Genomic DNA, 16,285 nt, shown 5'->3' with positions numbered 1-16,285 from the left:
TTTAAAGGCAGAAGAATGATGGTAGTAGCAGTGCAGTCCTGTAACATGCCACATGCATAATTCTTTAGCTGAGAAAAAAAAAATCACCTAACATTTATTCTTCCAGCAGCCTGCTTGAACGACACTCAGAGCTGTGGTCACCTTCTAAACTAATTCACAGTCATTTTCTGAACCTCTTGTTCACAAAGTGATAAAGATTTCTTTTTGGTATGTTCTACTTATTGTGCACTTTATCTGAGGAAAGACTTAGCTATGAGCACTGCAAGAGGAAGTAGAATTGGATCAGATTCTGCAGCCAGCCTAACCATTATTGCACTGACTGAATGATGTGAACATTATTTCAAGGGATGAGCTGCAGCTGTAAGTAATAGTGCAGGAGAGGAAAACCCATTGTTGTCTGCAATAGGAAGATTAAAATAATGCTGTTGTATTCAGGTTCATAAGAGGAAGAGAAATCTCATCTCTACACCTGGACTAGGGAACAAGAGGAGACAAGACACAGAACTGGCTTGAACAAGGGCCACAACTTTATTAACTATTGCAAAAAAGATGTGCAACATCAGCAGCCCCCACCCCCACCCCATGTAGGTATGATGCCCTGAGCTAAACTCTGGAAATTAATCCTCCATTTGCCTCACACCCCAATTGCAGGCAAACTCCACCCTTGTTCTGAGCCTGAGCAGTTGCCATAACCGCTGCCAGCCCATCACTGCCATAAATCCACAGATCTCCCTCATCTGTGTTAACTATAGGGTATCCAATGCTGGGGCCCTGGTTGCTGGGGCTCTGGGACAAAACCCTAGAGTGAACCCTCTGATGAATTTTGGGCACAACTACTGTCACTAGCATTGACGATTCAGGGGACAGCCTAGCTAAGTGGGCCCTCTGATGGTCTTGGGTCCCAACCAGGCCAATCCCTTACACCAGCCCTGAACATATTTTTTTTTTAAACCATTTAGAAGACCCACAATGTCTCTTCTTAGTAGTAGCAGCAGCTAACTATTATTCTTTCTGCATGCCCAAAACTGATTATGCAGTGTCTAGACTTGACCTTTCTGTAGTAGCAAAATCATTCCTGAAAAAGGAAGGCGGTGTTCATGGACGTTTGTGGACAGTCTGATATTCGTCAATTTCTCCATTCACAGATGGGTAGAATGGTAACATTCCTGTCCTGTCTAGTCACACTGCTCAGATGGCCCATATGTTCTTCCTTACAACTTTTCTATTTTCCTCTATAGAAATGGAATATGAGGAAATCATTGGTACAATACCACAATAGATTATACAGATTATGCATTACTGTTCCTGCTCCATTTATAACAAAAAATCAAATATTCTTGTTGCTCATACAAAAAGTATTTCAGCTTGGCAACTCTATGTCCAAGATATTTTCAGTGCCTTGGAATTTACCTGTCATTTGTAAATAGTCAATTTGCTTAATATCACATAGTCTTTCAACAATGACCAAAATTAATATGGTCTTGGTTGCCATGGGCTTGGTCAAATTTGTCTCTCTAGCAATTGTTCTAAAATGAATGAATCCTAGTTTCATTGAAACTGAAAAGAAGAAAGTCATGCTGGTGTGCAAAGGAAATGCTAAAAAGCTTATTTGATGGTGATATATGAAATTAAAACACTTTCTCCAGTTAAACAATTTTGCTTTTTTACCTATCCTTGGAAATGTATTGAAAAATGCAACATATGTAAACAAATCATTCCAACAGCTGTAACAGATGGACAGGGTGCCCTGATAATACCACAGTTGTGTATATGACTGAATGCATCTTAACAGAAAAATCTTCTCTGTTCCCTTTTCTCTTTCAAAACAAAAAATGCTTCTTCTGCCTTCTATTTTGATAGAACTACTGGGCTATTTTGAAAGTTTCCTCTTGTTTATACAACAGAAGAAGAGGAAACAAAATGTGTACAATGGGGCAGAATTCTGTAATTCAATAGGAAAATTTAAAGGATACTACATGATTATACTATAGACTGGGATTCCTAGACAGGGTTGCAAGTTTCAGTTCTGGACAAGAATCTGAAATTCATGTGACCCTGACTGACTGGCACAGTGCTGAGATAAAAGTTAATAGATCAAGTCAAGAACTGGCTGTTACAGAAAGCTTCCACTACCATTTTGTTTTGGGTTTGTAAATAAAGTGTATCGCGGCATAAGCTTAGTAAACGTTTTTGATGTTAGGTAGCACTGCTCTCCTTTATGCTCGACTGTTTGACTACTGTTGTACAGTTGCTATGTCCTGACCTCTCCCACTGTAGCTTTGCTTTTTAAGAGTTTGATACATCTTAGAAAATTTATTTCCTTTTTGTTTGTTTTACCCTACTCTCCTACAACTACTGGGGTTCCTAGTACTGCTGCAACTATTACTACTAAGCACTTAGGGCCACTGGCGTTCCTGGGGGTCCCGCGCCTGGGGCAACCCCCCGTTTCCCCCCCACACCCCGTTTTCACCCTCCCACCCTCTTCTTTGCCCCTCACACCTGACCGGGAAGTAATTGCAGTGACATCATTGTCACCACAATTACTTCTGCACAGCTACCTCCTCTGTCCCCCTTTGAAAACAAGGGACGGAGGAGGCAGCCGAGGTGCCAGTGGAGTCTTCTGTGCTGAGAACGCTTCTCTAGGGCACCCTCCCCCCTGCTCCGGAGGATACGAGATGGGCACCCTAGAGCATCAGCATGACGGGAGTCGCATCTCCCAACGTGCTGCCTCTCTAGAGCACCTGTCTCCTATCCTCCTATAAAGGAAGAGAGGAGGGGACGGCTCAGTTGGCACTGACAGAGAGGCAGCGAGAAGCTGCCTCTCTACAGCGCTCCTGGGTGCTCTTCTTTCGGTGGGGGGGAGGTGCCTCTGGAGGGTTGGCGCCTGGGGCTTTTGCCCCGTTTGCCCCCCTCTAGGTACACCTGTGCTTAGGGCTCAATCCCAACTTTCCAGCACCATTGCGACCCCAAGGTAAGGGAACAAATGTTCCCTTATACTGAGAAGGCATCTGCGGCTGCCCCACCCCCAGGATGCAGCACATGCTTTCATTGTTGCATCAGTGTAGGAAAGGTGGATAGGATTGAGCTCTTATTTAGTAAGAACAGTATGCTGGGTATTCTAGAAGAAAAATATTCTGTGTATGGGTCTGAAATGTGGAACTCCTGCCCTTCCTGTACTATCTTTGCAGTTTCTAAATGTACCAAATCACCCCAGAAATAACTAAGCAAGATCTAGAGATGAAAGACTTTGGAGGGAGAAGTAGTTAGTAACAGAAAGCCTGTGTCTTGTTACCTGTGAGGAAATGGTTTCAGGAATCATCTTGATGGTGACATCACATCTTGGAGGGTCTCCTTTTACCTTCATAGCTCCACTCTTTATCCTTTGTGGTACTTTTGACTCGAATCACCACCTAAAAGAAACATTCCTTTTCAAAATCCGCTTTTTGCATGAAGCCTTTGGCACAACCCATTTGTATCTGAACATGAACATGCATTATTATCCTGTTTAGCCCTTTCCTCTGGCTTTCACTGTTCCTTGTGTCAGATTTCATATTGTATGTTTCTTGTTGCAGGGACTTGTCTGTTGCAAAGTGAAGTGCCTGTACATCATGCGCTGTGTGTGCATGTGATATAGGGAAAACACATCTTCTGATCTACAAGTTGCTCACCAGAGTCACCACACAATGATTTCTAGAGCAAGAGAGAGATGTATTCCATGACAGACACTTCTGATCTCTCCTGTGTCCTCCTTCCCCCAACCTGCACCTCTTTTGAAGGACAAGGTTTGGTCTGCTGCACAGCTGCACTTTAGTGCTCTTCCAGCCATTCCCAGGCAGTGGGGCTGAGCCAGACAGAACAGTGCTGCATTGTCCCCATGATAGCAGCAGTGTAGAATAATCTACAAAGCCAAGTTTTACCTACCATACTGTGAAGTGTCACTGTGGTGCTCCTACCACTGAGCTCAAGTGTTTCACAAATGGATTTTAGATATGGGAAATCTATTAAAAAGAAATAACCTTAATATGAAGCAGTCCCAAAACAGGGCCCTAAAGAACTGGGTTGTTGTTTTCTTTGGGGAAACCTTTTTTCATCACACTCTTGTTTCCCTCCATTACATTTCAAAGAAGTTGTTTCAGGGAGGATGATTTAAAAAAAAAAATCTCACCACCATCTCTGCTATAGATGACCAGTGGCAAGTTTTATCTTGGTAAAAGAGCACCTGAAAATACCCATTGTTCATTTCTATTCTGAAAGGTAGGCAACTATTTTTAGAATGATACCACATCTGCAGTTTATTTTTCTTTGTGAGGATCAAGTCTCTCATCATTTTCTCACGGGCATCTATACAGAGTTTAAAATACTTTGTGATTTAGTTTAAACTTTATGCTGTTTAGCAAAATCTGTCAACATATTGGTCACAAAATGGCTCAGATGTTGAATAGCTGCATTGTTAAGGGGACAGGCTTCATGAAAGTTTCTCCATTCTTTCAATAAACATAGCCACAAACCTATGCTACCCTTGTAGTAATTTGGTTCTTGACAGTCATTTGTACTTGAAGTACTGTCGCAACTTGCAAAGTGTTAGCAACTTGAAGAACTTGTGCAGGTCATTCAGTACAGTATTCTTTCTTAGATTTAGAGTGAGCTTTGTAATTCCCATCATGACTGGTATCCAAAGTGGTACTTCAGCTTTGTGCAAGGCCTTGTACATACTTAGTGAGACTTAGGGCCCAATCCTATCCAACTTTCCAGTACCAGTGCAGCTGCAATGCAGCCCCAAGGTAAGGGAACAAATGTTCCCATACCTTGAGGAGGCCTCTGTGACTACTGTCCCACCACAAGATGCAGTGCATGCCCCACTGGCATAGTTGCACTGGCATTGGAAAATTTGATAGGATTAGGCCCGAAGTCTTTTTTCTTCCTAATACCAGACTCCTATGCATATTAGAGATTTCAAAAGTGGCTTTCCGTGTGTCAGGATGGCTGGGTGCATTGGTGTTTTATGCTAACTTCATGATGGACTTCTCATCAATTTTTTATTACTGTATTAGCTGTAATCTATGTTTTTGCATCTCCTACTGCTATGCTTTATCTGGTCTTAGAAGAGTATGGACAAAATAAAATACACATGTCATATTTTCTTATGTAAATGTTATCACTCGCTATACTGCCAGTTCGTATAGTCAGTTGCTATTACCTGAGAGTGAAAAGTATAATAAAGATAAGGTGATAATTTAGTAGCCTGTTGGTAGAATACTACACATTGTCAAGTGAAATTTGGCTGTTCTCATACTAATCTGTAACTCATATAATACACTGTATTTCCTATGAAAAAGGTGTTTTTTTTCTTATTAAAAGATCCTTAGCAGGTTTGCTTTAAAACAACAATAATTTATTTCAAATTTATTTCCAATCAGCCTTTCAACCAGGATCCCATAATTAACAGCTCAGTCCTAACCAGGCTGCCAGCAGCATAATACAGTGGTACTGAAATGACCGCAGTTGTATCTTGTATGGGCAGAGAGCCAGCCAGAGGTATCCTTGAGGTCAGGGAACATTTGTTCCTTTACCCTGTGTTGAGTCTGAGCAGCCTTAATGGGTTTATTCGGAACTGCACCATATCAATGGCTGGCAAAGAACGGAGTAGCCCCCACGTAGGGCTTTCAGGCCTGGGAGGGGGGTTAGGATGTGGCAAAGGACTCCACTGCCACCCCCTCTTAGGCCTAAACCAGCCCTTCCTTTACCCTGAAACACCCCTGCCCCCATTTTGCCCTCTCCCCACCTTCTCACTGCCTGGAGTTGGCCTTACCCCAATCTGTGGGCACTGCTCGGATGAAGGCAGAGTCCTGCTAGAGCAGGCGTCTGCCAGTGAAACTGGTCTCTGTGTGGTTGCAATGTGCTTTCCAGCACATTTGTGACAGTGCATGTGCCCATCCTGTTGGCAGGAGCCAGCTTAGGATTGGGCTGCCCATATTTTTATTGGGAAACATCCTTGTTTTGTATACAGCTGAGAATCTGCTGCAATTCCAAAAATCTTTCTGACACAGAGCTTTGCAGAACTCAAAACCTTTCATCAGCAGAGGCTGACCCAGTTAAAGGTATCACTTTTCCTATGTTCTCTCATAGCAGATAGCAGGATAGTATTATAACATTGCATGTCATGAAAATATTCCCCTTCCTATATTATCACCTCTTAGTTTATTACTGAAGAAAGAAAATAGTAATAATCAGGAGAACTTTCACTTCTGACAAGCCTGATCAAGGCTTTCTAGTCCATCCCACTGTCTGAGCTCAGGATAAACATAATAAGCATAGGCATTATGTGACACATCATCTGAAATCCAACAACAGAGGTTTTTCCAGTCCATTTCTTTGATCAGTTAAAAGGCCAGAACTTGCTATGGACTGCTAAGAAATCTTTTCAGCCATTCCATTTAAACAGAAGTATTCCAAAGGATGAAAATGAGAGCCTTCAAGATTGGGGTTAATTTAAGCAATTTGATTATTGGGCCCTGAATAGGCATTATGGGTGGCTTCTCACTACCAAAAGTAGATTGTCTTGTGTGCATTTGCATGCAGTGGTCCCATAATCAAATAGTATTTCTTTTATCTTTAGTTCTCACCCCTCTAACTAAAGGAAAATTCACATGTGTGCTCATCACTTGATGAGTAAAATACCAAGGGACAACTTGAAACAGAGTAACAGCAGCTATTTATCACCACATGACCAATACTTTCAATTAAGGCAGTTCATGCCTTCAATTAAGGTAGTTCACACATGTGCATCAGCTCTTTGAGAAAGTACTGAACATGCATTGATCACATCAGAAGAATCTGTGGTCATAGTGCTTAAGCACTTTTTGACATTGTGTATAGTTTTAGCATATTGCCAGAATGACCAAAGGTCATGTGATGAGCAGCCCAATCCTAAGAAGCACTGGTGCAGCAGGGTTGCACGGCCTCCACTGTATGCAGCACTCATCAGGAGCAGGCTGGAGGTCTCCTTGGGGTATGAAGATATTTTTTGTTGGAGGAATCTTAAAAAGTGGTTTCCTCTTTAGGGGGGAAGCAGAGTAGCTTCAGCAGCAGAGCCCCCCTCTTCCTGGGTAGCAACCCAGGGAAGCTCCCACACCCAGCTGACTGCTAATCAAGAAAGACAAACGACAATGGCTGGTTGAAGTTGCAAAAGAGAGTCATTTACTCACGGTTCCATAGAAGCATGTTTACAGCATCTGATTATGATCAGAGGTTCACTAAACTTAAGATAGCAAGGCCCTGAAGCTGCCTCACCCTGCGTGTGCCATATGGTCAAAATGGTGGCACCAGGAGAGCCCTGCTGGATGCCATCTCAACAGGTCAGTGAGGAAGAGAGCAAGAGAGGTCATGCTCGGAGCAGAAGGGAAGGTTATAGGGTCTGGGCCACACCCCCACATAGGTCACCAAAAGGGGACAGGTAAAGTATAGGGTCACTGGGCCATGGCTTAACCCTTTCAGGACAGTATCCTGTCACCTCTGGACAGCAGACGGAGTTGCTCCAAACTCCAACATTTTTCCCCTTACCCCAGAGAATCCCAAACTGGGAGAGGGGTCTATGGAGCCTACAGACCCTTCTTCAGGGCTCCCCAAGCCTCCAAACTGCCAAAAATAGTTTAAAAAATGGCCACTTCTGGTTTCGCAACAAAAACCAGAAGTATCTGGGTTTTTTTTACTATTTTTGGCAGTTGGGGGGACTTGGAAAGCCCTGCAGAGGGGTCTGCAGGCTCCCTGGACCCCCAGGAGGTCTGTGCTGTCTCAGGTACTCAGGTAAAAAAAAAAAAACCTTTCCCCCTGACTGTAGCACTACCATAACACTTGCGTCACTGCTTTTGTTCCTCTGCCTCTGGAATTTACAGCAGTTCCTAAACTCCCAGAGGGCTTGGAAACTGCTACCTTACTCTGAGTAATGCCCCAGTGTGCCCTATGGGGCTACTTGGATCTATTTCAAGTCTGAATAGCCCAGTGTAACACTAGCAGGCCCTTGACAGTGGTTAGGATATAGTAGAAGCCTGCTCTGCTGATCTCTCACCTATGCCTAATCTGCCCTCTGTTCCATCCTCCCGTCACCCAGAAAAGCGCTACTTACCTCTGAACTACCCTCTGGCTGCCACTGGACAGCTCAGCCTTCACCTAGCTCTGCCAGCAGCCGAGAGTTTGGATGCAGCATTAGCAAGGTGGCACAGACCCCCCACCCCCCAGTGCTGCTTACTCTCTGGGTATTGCAGCGTGCCTAACAGCACATTTATAACACCTTCCAACAGCACGGGGACTGCTGCACCAGCAGAATATCCATAGGATTGCTCTCAGAGTTTTGTGAATGTCATAAGGAAGTGAGCTCTGCCTCCCCCATGAATGCACACCTATGATGTTCATACCACGTGGAACACTGCCTTCTCATTCCACTTCTAGATAGCTAGACAAATAGGGTGGAGCGAAGTCTCTGTCCACAAACCATTTAGCCTCTAAGCTGCCACTGCATGCATTGGCTTTTTGCTCCCAACAGAAAATAAATAGATTCTGCATCTCTAAGAGGCCTGTGTAGTCCTTGAAAGGTTTCAAAGACATAGTAGGCACTTCCCTAGGCAACCTTCTTCGTAGTGTCCCATGGTTGCTATCACATTGAAACATGTTTTCCTATTATTCAAACACAACCATGGTGTTAGCAGCTTTAAAAGATTGTCCTTTATGGCATAGTTTTGGCAGCAATTACATAACAAACAAACCAGGTTAGTTTTTATGGCAAAATCCTATGCATGTTTACCAAAAAAGAATTCCACTGAATCTAATAGGCTTACTCTGAAGTAATGATGCACAAGGTATTGTTGTCACAGTCTGATCCTATTCATGTTTACTCAAAGTAAATTCATCAGGTATGGAAGAAGTTACTCCCAGATAGATATGCACAGAATGGCAGGCTAACAGCATAACCCTGATTAAGCTCAATGGTTGGATTTCTTTAGTTAGGTGATCTTAGGATTTCACCCTTACAGTGCAATCATGTGCATGTCTACTCAGAAGTATGTCCCTTTATGTTCATTGGAGTTGATTGCTAGGAAGGTATGCGTAGGATTGCACAATGGTGGTCCTGGCCACTGTGCCACCCTGGGGCGAGACTGGCAGTGCCCCCCTCCCATAACTGATGGAGGCTTTCTGGGGGCCTTAAAACAGCTGGTTTTCAGAGGAAAACCAGACATGATATTTTGGGGCTCTCCGGAGGCCTTAGTGGACCTTCTGAGGATCAGGGAGGCTGCTTGCTTCTGGTCAGAGAGGAATGCTTTGGACAGGGAGGCAGCAAATGCAGGCAACCCTCTGGGTGGCTTATGCCACCCACACACACCCTCAGTATGGCAGTGGGACTGCAGCCTGAGAGCTGTGTTTTTTGTCTGGGCCAGATTCTCAGACAGTAGTCCAACCCCTCAACTACTCTGTGAGGTAGTTTCAGGTGAGAGATGACCCCAAGCAACTTCATAGCTGAGTGAAGATTTGGGCCTCGATTTCCCACAAAGCTTAAGGGCCCGATCCTATCCCACCTCCCAGTGCAGGTGCTGCCATGCCAGCAGGGAATGGTTGTGGTCGGTCACAGAGGCCTTCTCAAAGTAAGGGAACGTTTGCTCCCTCACCTGGGGCTGCGTTGCCGCTTCCTTGGCGCTGGAAAGTGGCTAAGCTGGACCCTGAATCCATGAACCAGCTCCAGACTGGTTTACGCTGGGAAAGCAAGGGCCAGGTTTCCACTTGGCGTGGCTGCTTCGCCTTCGACGCCTTGCAAGCCGCCCTTTCTCCTGCTTGGGTTCCGGAGGGCGACTGCCCCGTTCGACTCCGGCGCTGCTCGGCGGCCGGGCGCGTTTTGTGCTCGCTTGGGCTCCTCTGGCAGAGGCTGCTCGGCTGGCTCTCGGTCCCCGCTCTCCCGTTAATTGGCGGCAGCGTCTGACGAGGGATCAAGCGCGGCTCGCAAGCTGTTCGCTGACATCGCACACCTGGTCTCCGCAGCCTCTCCCTTCTCCCGCTCCGGCAGCAGAAGGGCGCGGGGCTCGCCAGAGCTCGGGCTTGGGCGCAGCGAGGGCACCACCAGTCATTCTTCTCGGAGCCAGCGCGGCTTGTCCGGCCCGGGCTCCTGCTTGCGTCCTTCCCGTCCCCCTCGCCTTTGCAAAGGCTGCTGCCGCCGCCGCCGCCTCCTGAGCCCACCGCCACGGGGTCTCTTTCTCTCCCCCCGGGCAGCCTTGGGGGGAGCAAGAGGCGCTCCTCTCCTCGCGTTGGCGCTGCGCGGACTGACTGACGAGGGGCAGCGGGCACGGGCAGAGCGAGGCCCGTTCACCGCTAATGATCGCCTCCAGCACTTGGGCTGCAAAATCCGTCAGGGCTGCCAAGCAGCAGCTCAGCGCCCCCCTCCCCACCCCTTCAGTAGTCTGCCCAGCTCAAGCTGTACGTGCCGGTCCAAACCCTAAATCGGACCTGGGGAGGACTGACAGCACCAGCCTATGCATGTCTACTCAGAAGTAAGCACCGTTGTGTTAAGCGGGGCTTACTCCCAGGAAAGTGTGGATAGGATGGCAGCCGGAGAGCCCAATCCTCTGCCTGTCTTCTCAGAAGTAAGCCCCATTCTAGTCAATGGGGATCACTCTGGTAAGTGTGGATCGGTTGCAGCCTGACTCCTCATCCCCGTTTGCCTTGGGCTTGGGCTGCGATCCTCCACACGCTGCCTCGCGACGAAGTCACGTCCATGTCTCAGAGTAAACGTTCACAAGCACGGGATGGGACTGCGGTCCCAAGTCCGCTTCAGCTAAACAAACAGGCGCTGCTGGGCTGCAGTGGCTCAAATGGGATCGCTGAACCGGAAAGTCCCAGCTTCACATCTCATTTGGGCGGTGAACTCCCCAACAAGCCCCAGCCCGCCACGGGAGATCTGCGGGGAACAATACTGACAATCCGCTGCAAGGGCTTTGAACGCCCTCGAAGGGGGGCCTGCACAGGCTGGGCGGTGGTCATAAATCGGTGGGACTTGTGCTTATTTCCAAGTCCCAGAGGTTCAAATGCGGGTACCAAAGCTTGGAAGCCGACCCTGGGCACATGGAGCACCCGCAGCAAGCCCCGCTGCGGTCAGCGTGTTCAAGAGCCCTTACTTCTGAGTAGACGTGGCACAGCATTATGCCGTGAGTGTGCAGGGACTCGCAGCCCTACAGCCCTACTCGCAGCCCCTGCCTAGGAGTCCCACCATGGAACATCCTCGTTGGAAGTCATGTCAGCCTGATTTTCAAGTCCATGCTGTGCTCAAAGGGGACATCAGGGGATGTTCCTACGCGCTGTGAAAAAGCGAGAAGGGAATCTGGAACAAGGGGGCGGAAGAGGGAGGGAGGGAGGACTCTGTAAACCAGCCAAACGCGCTCGGCAGTCAAGGGAAGCCACTTTTGCAAGCGAGATATAATTAGCACGAGCTGCGCTTTCTTCCTCTTTCCCTTTTCATGAGCTTCCACGGACAGATTTGAAGGGAAAGAGGGAGGGACCATCGAAGCAGCGCTTCTCGAGATAGGATGGGATCGGGGAGGAAGGCGGCAGGGTGAGCTGGAAACAGGCCCAGAGAAATTCCTGAAGGATATTGAAGCCCAGGGCGGCAGGAAGTAAACAGCTCTACAAAATTAGCCCCGATTTATTGATTGATGACGTATTTTTTTCCTCTCATGTCTCCATTTGCTTGGGTTGGACTGGAAACTAATGACCAAGGATGTAGGGCTCTGATCCTCACACACTTTTCTTTCAAATTAACGTGCCTTGCTCAGACTCAGGAGTAAACAATCTGAAGATTCTTTTTTAAAAACAGGATTTTCACCTTGCTACTCCTGCAAAAGGTCCTACCGAACTATCCCACCACCTATGCGTCCTCAGAAGTCACTCCCTCGGCGATGAACCTGTACATTTACAGTACAGAGGTGTATGCTAGGATGGTGGCCTTAGGCTAATCCTGATTTACAGCCCAATTCTAGCCATGTCCACTCAGAAGTAAGTCTCATTACAGTCAATGGGCTTTACTCCCATTGTAAGTGTGAATAGGACTGCAGACTTATAGCCCAATCCTATGCATGTCTACTCAGATAGTAAGTCCCATTACAGTCAATGGGGCTTACTCCCATTGCAGCCTTAGCTAGTACCCTTTCTTTACTTCACTTGCAAGCTAAGGTTGCAGTCCTATATTTAACGAGTTTAGATCCTAGATCGGGGTGCAAGATGCACACCGGTTTGGGAAGGCTGAAGTCCTCGATTGTGTAAGAAGATAAGGGAGTGCCTGAGAGGCTTGAGGCTCTGAACTGGACCAGTGCCGGATTAAAAGTAGGTCTCCAGCCGGGGAGAGAGAGAGAGCTCTCTCCTAGCCCTTTGCAACTGAAAGCTATGCAACATTTACTCAGAAGCCAATCCCACTGCATTCAGTTGACCTTGCGCCAAGATTAGCGTGTGCAGGAGAACCGAAGATGCCAAGGACCGGCTGCGGGGCTTTCTCCACAGCTTGCGTTTCCCCCCCCCCACACACACACACACACAAACTGGAGTGAGGGGCCTATGGCAATTCTGCTGCTTCTGCCATCGGAACATTTCAGTCCTTGCCCGCTGCTGCCAGCCTCCCAGGGAGTTCTATGTGACCGGGATCGTTCCTTCACTAAAGTCCCCAGGCGGGGAGGAGGAGAGGCCTCGCTTCGCAGGCTGGGCTGCCCAGCCAGAGGCACCTTCAAGCACTGCGCCGCGCGCCTTTGAAGTGCAAGCGACAAAGCAGCCCGGCTCTCCTTCCAAGGAAGGCGCTTGATGGTGCGGACGCCTCGCTTGGGCAGGGAGGGAGGGAGCAGGAGGGAACTCCACGCCGAGTGGCGGCCCGCCCGCGGCACGGCAACATCAAAGGTATTTATTTTGATTATCTCCTGGCTATTTTTGGCAAGAACCGGCCTCGGTCCTCGCTGCTGAAGTTCCGCCTGCAGAATTGACTGTAGTGAGTTGTCTTTGTTCTCCCCTGGATGTTTACGTTGCTCTCAGCGTCACGTGCCTGGTGCTGGGACCACCAGTCCGCGTTTGCACTGGCTTGATTTGGAGTTAATCCTACTGTGGGGGGGAGGGAGGGAGTAGCACTGATCTCGTTAACTGTTTAAGTACCAGCTCCAGGCAAGTTGTGCCACTGAGCCTCCTATACCGTGTTTCAGTGGTTCTCACACATTTAGCTTCGGGACCCACTTTTTAGAATGAGAATCAGTCAGGACTCACTGGAAGTGACAGCATCAAGCAGGAAAAATTTTTCCAATCCGAGGCTGCAATCCTATCCACACTTACCCAGGAGTGAGTAAGTCCCATTGACTATCATTGTTAAAAGAATATACCTAGTAGCTTGTTAAAAGTACAAGTCTGTAACACTTCCCCAAATGCAGTCACGTACCATGGTAGCATCAAGTCTAATATAATAAAAATAAAATATTGAAATGAATGGGACTCCACCTGAAATTGGCTCGTGATCCACCTAGTGGGTCCCAACCCACAGGCTGAGAAACACTGCCATATTTGATCACTTAGGAGTTCAGATACTTGATGGCCAGAATTTGCCATCCTGGCTAGCCAGTTTTCCCCCACTCACTCTCTAATTGTTTTGTTCATCCCTTTGACAACTCTTGCCAGGGTCCATCAGTCAGTCATTCCTGATTCCTGTTATTGACAGCTGGAACCACAGTCAAACACTTCAAACACTTGCAATTTGTAGGTGGCTGTACTGCTTGTCGATTTATCTGAGATAACTATTGTACTTCCCTACTGACAATCATTAATTGGAATTAGGGGGCCCCTGTTGGAGTTTGGAGCAACTACTGTCCAGAGGTGGCAGGATACTGTCCTGAAAGGGTTAAGTCATGGCCCGGTGACCCAAATCTTTACCTGTCCCCTTTTGGTGACCTATGTGGGGTGTGTGGCCCAGACCCTATAACCTTTCCCTTCTACTCTGAGCAGGCCCTCTCTTGCCTCTCTTCCTCACTGACCACTGATCTGTTGAGATGGCACCCAGCAGTGCTCTCCTGGCGCCACCATCTTGACCACATGGCACGCAGGGCGAGGCAGCTTTAGGGCCTTGCTGTCTTAAGTTTAGTGAACCTCTGATCATAATCAGATGCTGTAAACATGCTTCTATGGAACCGTGAGTAAATGACTCTCTTTTGCAACTTCAACCAGCCATTGTCGTTTGTCTTTCTTGATTAGCAGTCAGCCGGGTGTGGGAGCTTCCCTGGGATGCTACCCAGCAAGAGGGGGGGGGGGTCTGCTGCTGAAGCTACTCTGCTTCCCCCCAAAGAGGAAACCACTTTTTAAGATTCCTCCAACAGCCCCACCACGACTTAGAAGCATGCACTGAAAGACTTGGGGAAAATTACCTGCACCATCCTATACAAGTGTTTCCAGAAGCAAGCCTGCTATGTTCAATGGGACCTACTCCCAGGTGAAAGTGCATGGGATTGCAGCTTTAACGACAGTAGCTGTTAATAGGATCTGGTAACCACGGAGTATTCATGGGCAGCAATTCAGATTTCCCTGTCATCTTGACAAGTGGCCTTAAACAGTTTGTACTGCACTGTAATTCTAAGCAAACTTACTTGGAGGAAAATCACAGTGAAATCTGTAAGAATCACTTCCTAGTCAACCTGCTTAAGATTGACTTGTCACTAAGTACAATCCCATTGTGGGATAGCAATAGGACTATTTTGTCCGGTGAAGTCTGCTTTCCTAGGTACCCTTTTGGGGAGTAAATCCCATTGAATTCAAATGGGACCTACTGACTTGCAAGTATGGGCTATGTCAGAAGGCCAGATGCAAGGGAGGGCACCAGGATGAGGTCTCTTGTTATCTGGCGTGCTCCCTGGGGCATTTGGTGGGCCGCTGTGAGATACAGGAAGCTGGACTAGATGGGCCTATGGCCTGATCCAGTTCTTATGTTCTTATGTTCTAAGTAAACGTGCAGTCGGTCCGACGTGCCAAGAAGGAAGCCCTGATGAAACTAAGCGGGGGGGAAGGGGAATGTGGCCTTCCATATCCCAGGAAGGAGCAAGCCCACCCCCCCTTCCTGATGGTTTTGGCTCGTGTTCTCCAGGAGACTGGAAATACCTCTAAATTTGAAACAGCTGCTGGCCTTGCGAGGTCTGCCTGCTCAAATATGCCGATCTCCTTTTAATCTGTTTCATATTCACAAATTAAGCACTTAGCCTGGGTAATAAATCATTAGCAGTTTACGAGACTAGCCCGAGACGCACACCAGCGGAGGGATGTTGGGGGTGGGGAGCCAGGCCCCTCCAAGCGCAGGAACGGCGACTGGAAAGCTGCACTTGGCGAAACGTCCTCCCCAGTCAATCCCCCGGACACGCGGTGACGGGAGCAGGCCGTGCAGTGGCTGACTCGTCGCCAGGAACCGCCCGCCCGCCCGCCCGCCTCTCTGGGCAGGAGGCCTCGGCCTAAACCTTCCGCGGCAAGCCCGGGGTGGAGGCAGCTCGGGAGCCAGAGGCGGTCCGCCTGCAGGCAAAGCCTCTGAGCAGGTAGAGCCGGGCTTGGCTTGCACCTGCCTGCAAGCGCGGCGTCGCTGCACAGGGATGACTCACTGGCAGGGAACAAGGAGCTTGCCACGCCTTCCCCTTCAAGGGCAGCCTGACTACTGCTGGGCCTCAGTTTCCCCTTCGCAGCCCCACAGATGGAGAGGAGCAGGTAACAATTGCCTGCATTTCGACAAGGAGGACAGCACGGAGCACCCCGCAGAGGAAATGATCACACAAGAGACCCCCAGGATTATTGAGTTGCCTTGCAAACAGGACTGGGCTGGTCTATAAATCACGTCCTGTAGTTCAGCACAGAAGCCACCAAAGAAAACATGTTCCGTGGGGACGCAGGGGGAAGGCCCTGGGCAAAGGCCACGCCGAGGGAACCAAATGACAGCTTGTTTGTCTGGAGTCCACCTTTGCTCTGAAAGGGGACAGCTATTCACCATGCCAGAGTTCCTGAGTGCTCTCCGCGCCCAGCCAGGAGTCAGTCCTCCGGATTTGAAAGAGCGCCCTGGAGCAAGTGCAGAGTGCTTTTTCCTCAACAGTTAGCATCAGCCCCTGAAATGAGGTCCTGTTCTAGGCATATTTACCAGGAGATAGGTCCCATTATGTTCAAGAAGGGCTGCTCCCAAGTAGAACTGCCGCTTTAGCCAATTTCTCAGGGAAAAATAAATTCCACTGAATAAGGTAGGACTTACTAAGGAGGTGGGGTTATC

General features: G+C 48.1%; 2 long non-coding RNA genes across 3 annotated transcripts in view; one reads left to right on the top strand and one right to left on the bottom strand.

Moving 5' to 3' along the window:
• LOC136644728 (uncharacterized) overlaps positions 1-16,285 on the top strand; it is a 55,074-nt gene that overhangs the window by 25,204 nt on the left and 13,585 nt on the right. The gene's annotated exons all lie outside the window — the stretch shown is intronic.
• Positions 1-16,285, bottom strand: part of LOC136644729 (uncharacterized) — a 33,985-nt gene that overhangs the window by 14,719 nt on the left and 2,981 nt on the right. Inside the window, exons 2-3 of one of the 2 annotated variants that reach the window (XR_010794108.1) lie at positions 3,293-3,410; positions 585-1,232 (exon numbers count right to left, since the gene is read on the bottom strand). This is a non-coding gene — a long non-coding RNA (uncharacterized lncRNA). Of the gene's footprint in view, positions 1-584; positions 1,233-3,292; positions 3,411-16,285 lie in introns of those variants that run through there. The other variant, XR_010794107.1, reaches the window with a different exon arrangement.

This window comes from Tiliqua scincoides, chromosome 3 (genome assembly GCF_035046505.1).
Source record: "Tiliqua scincoides isolate rTilSci1 chromosome 3, rTilSci1.hap2, whole genome shotgun sequence".
NCBI lineage: Eukaryota > Metazoa > Chordata > Lepidosauria > Squamata > Scincidae > Tiliqua > Tiliqua scincoides.
Note: the sequence above shows the minus strand (reverse complement) of the source record. Positions and strands in the feature narration are given on the sequence as shown.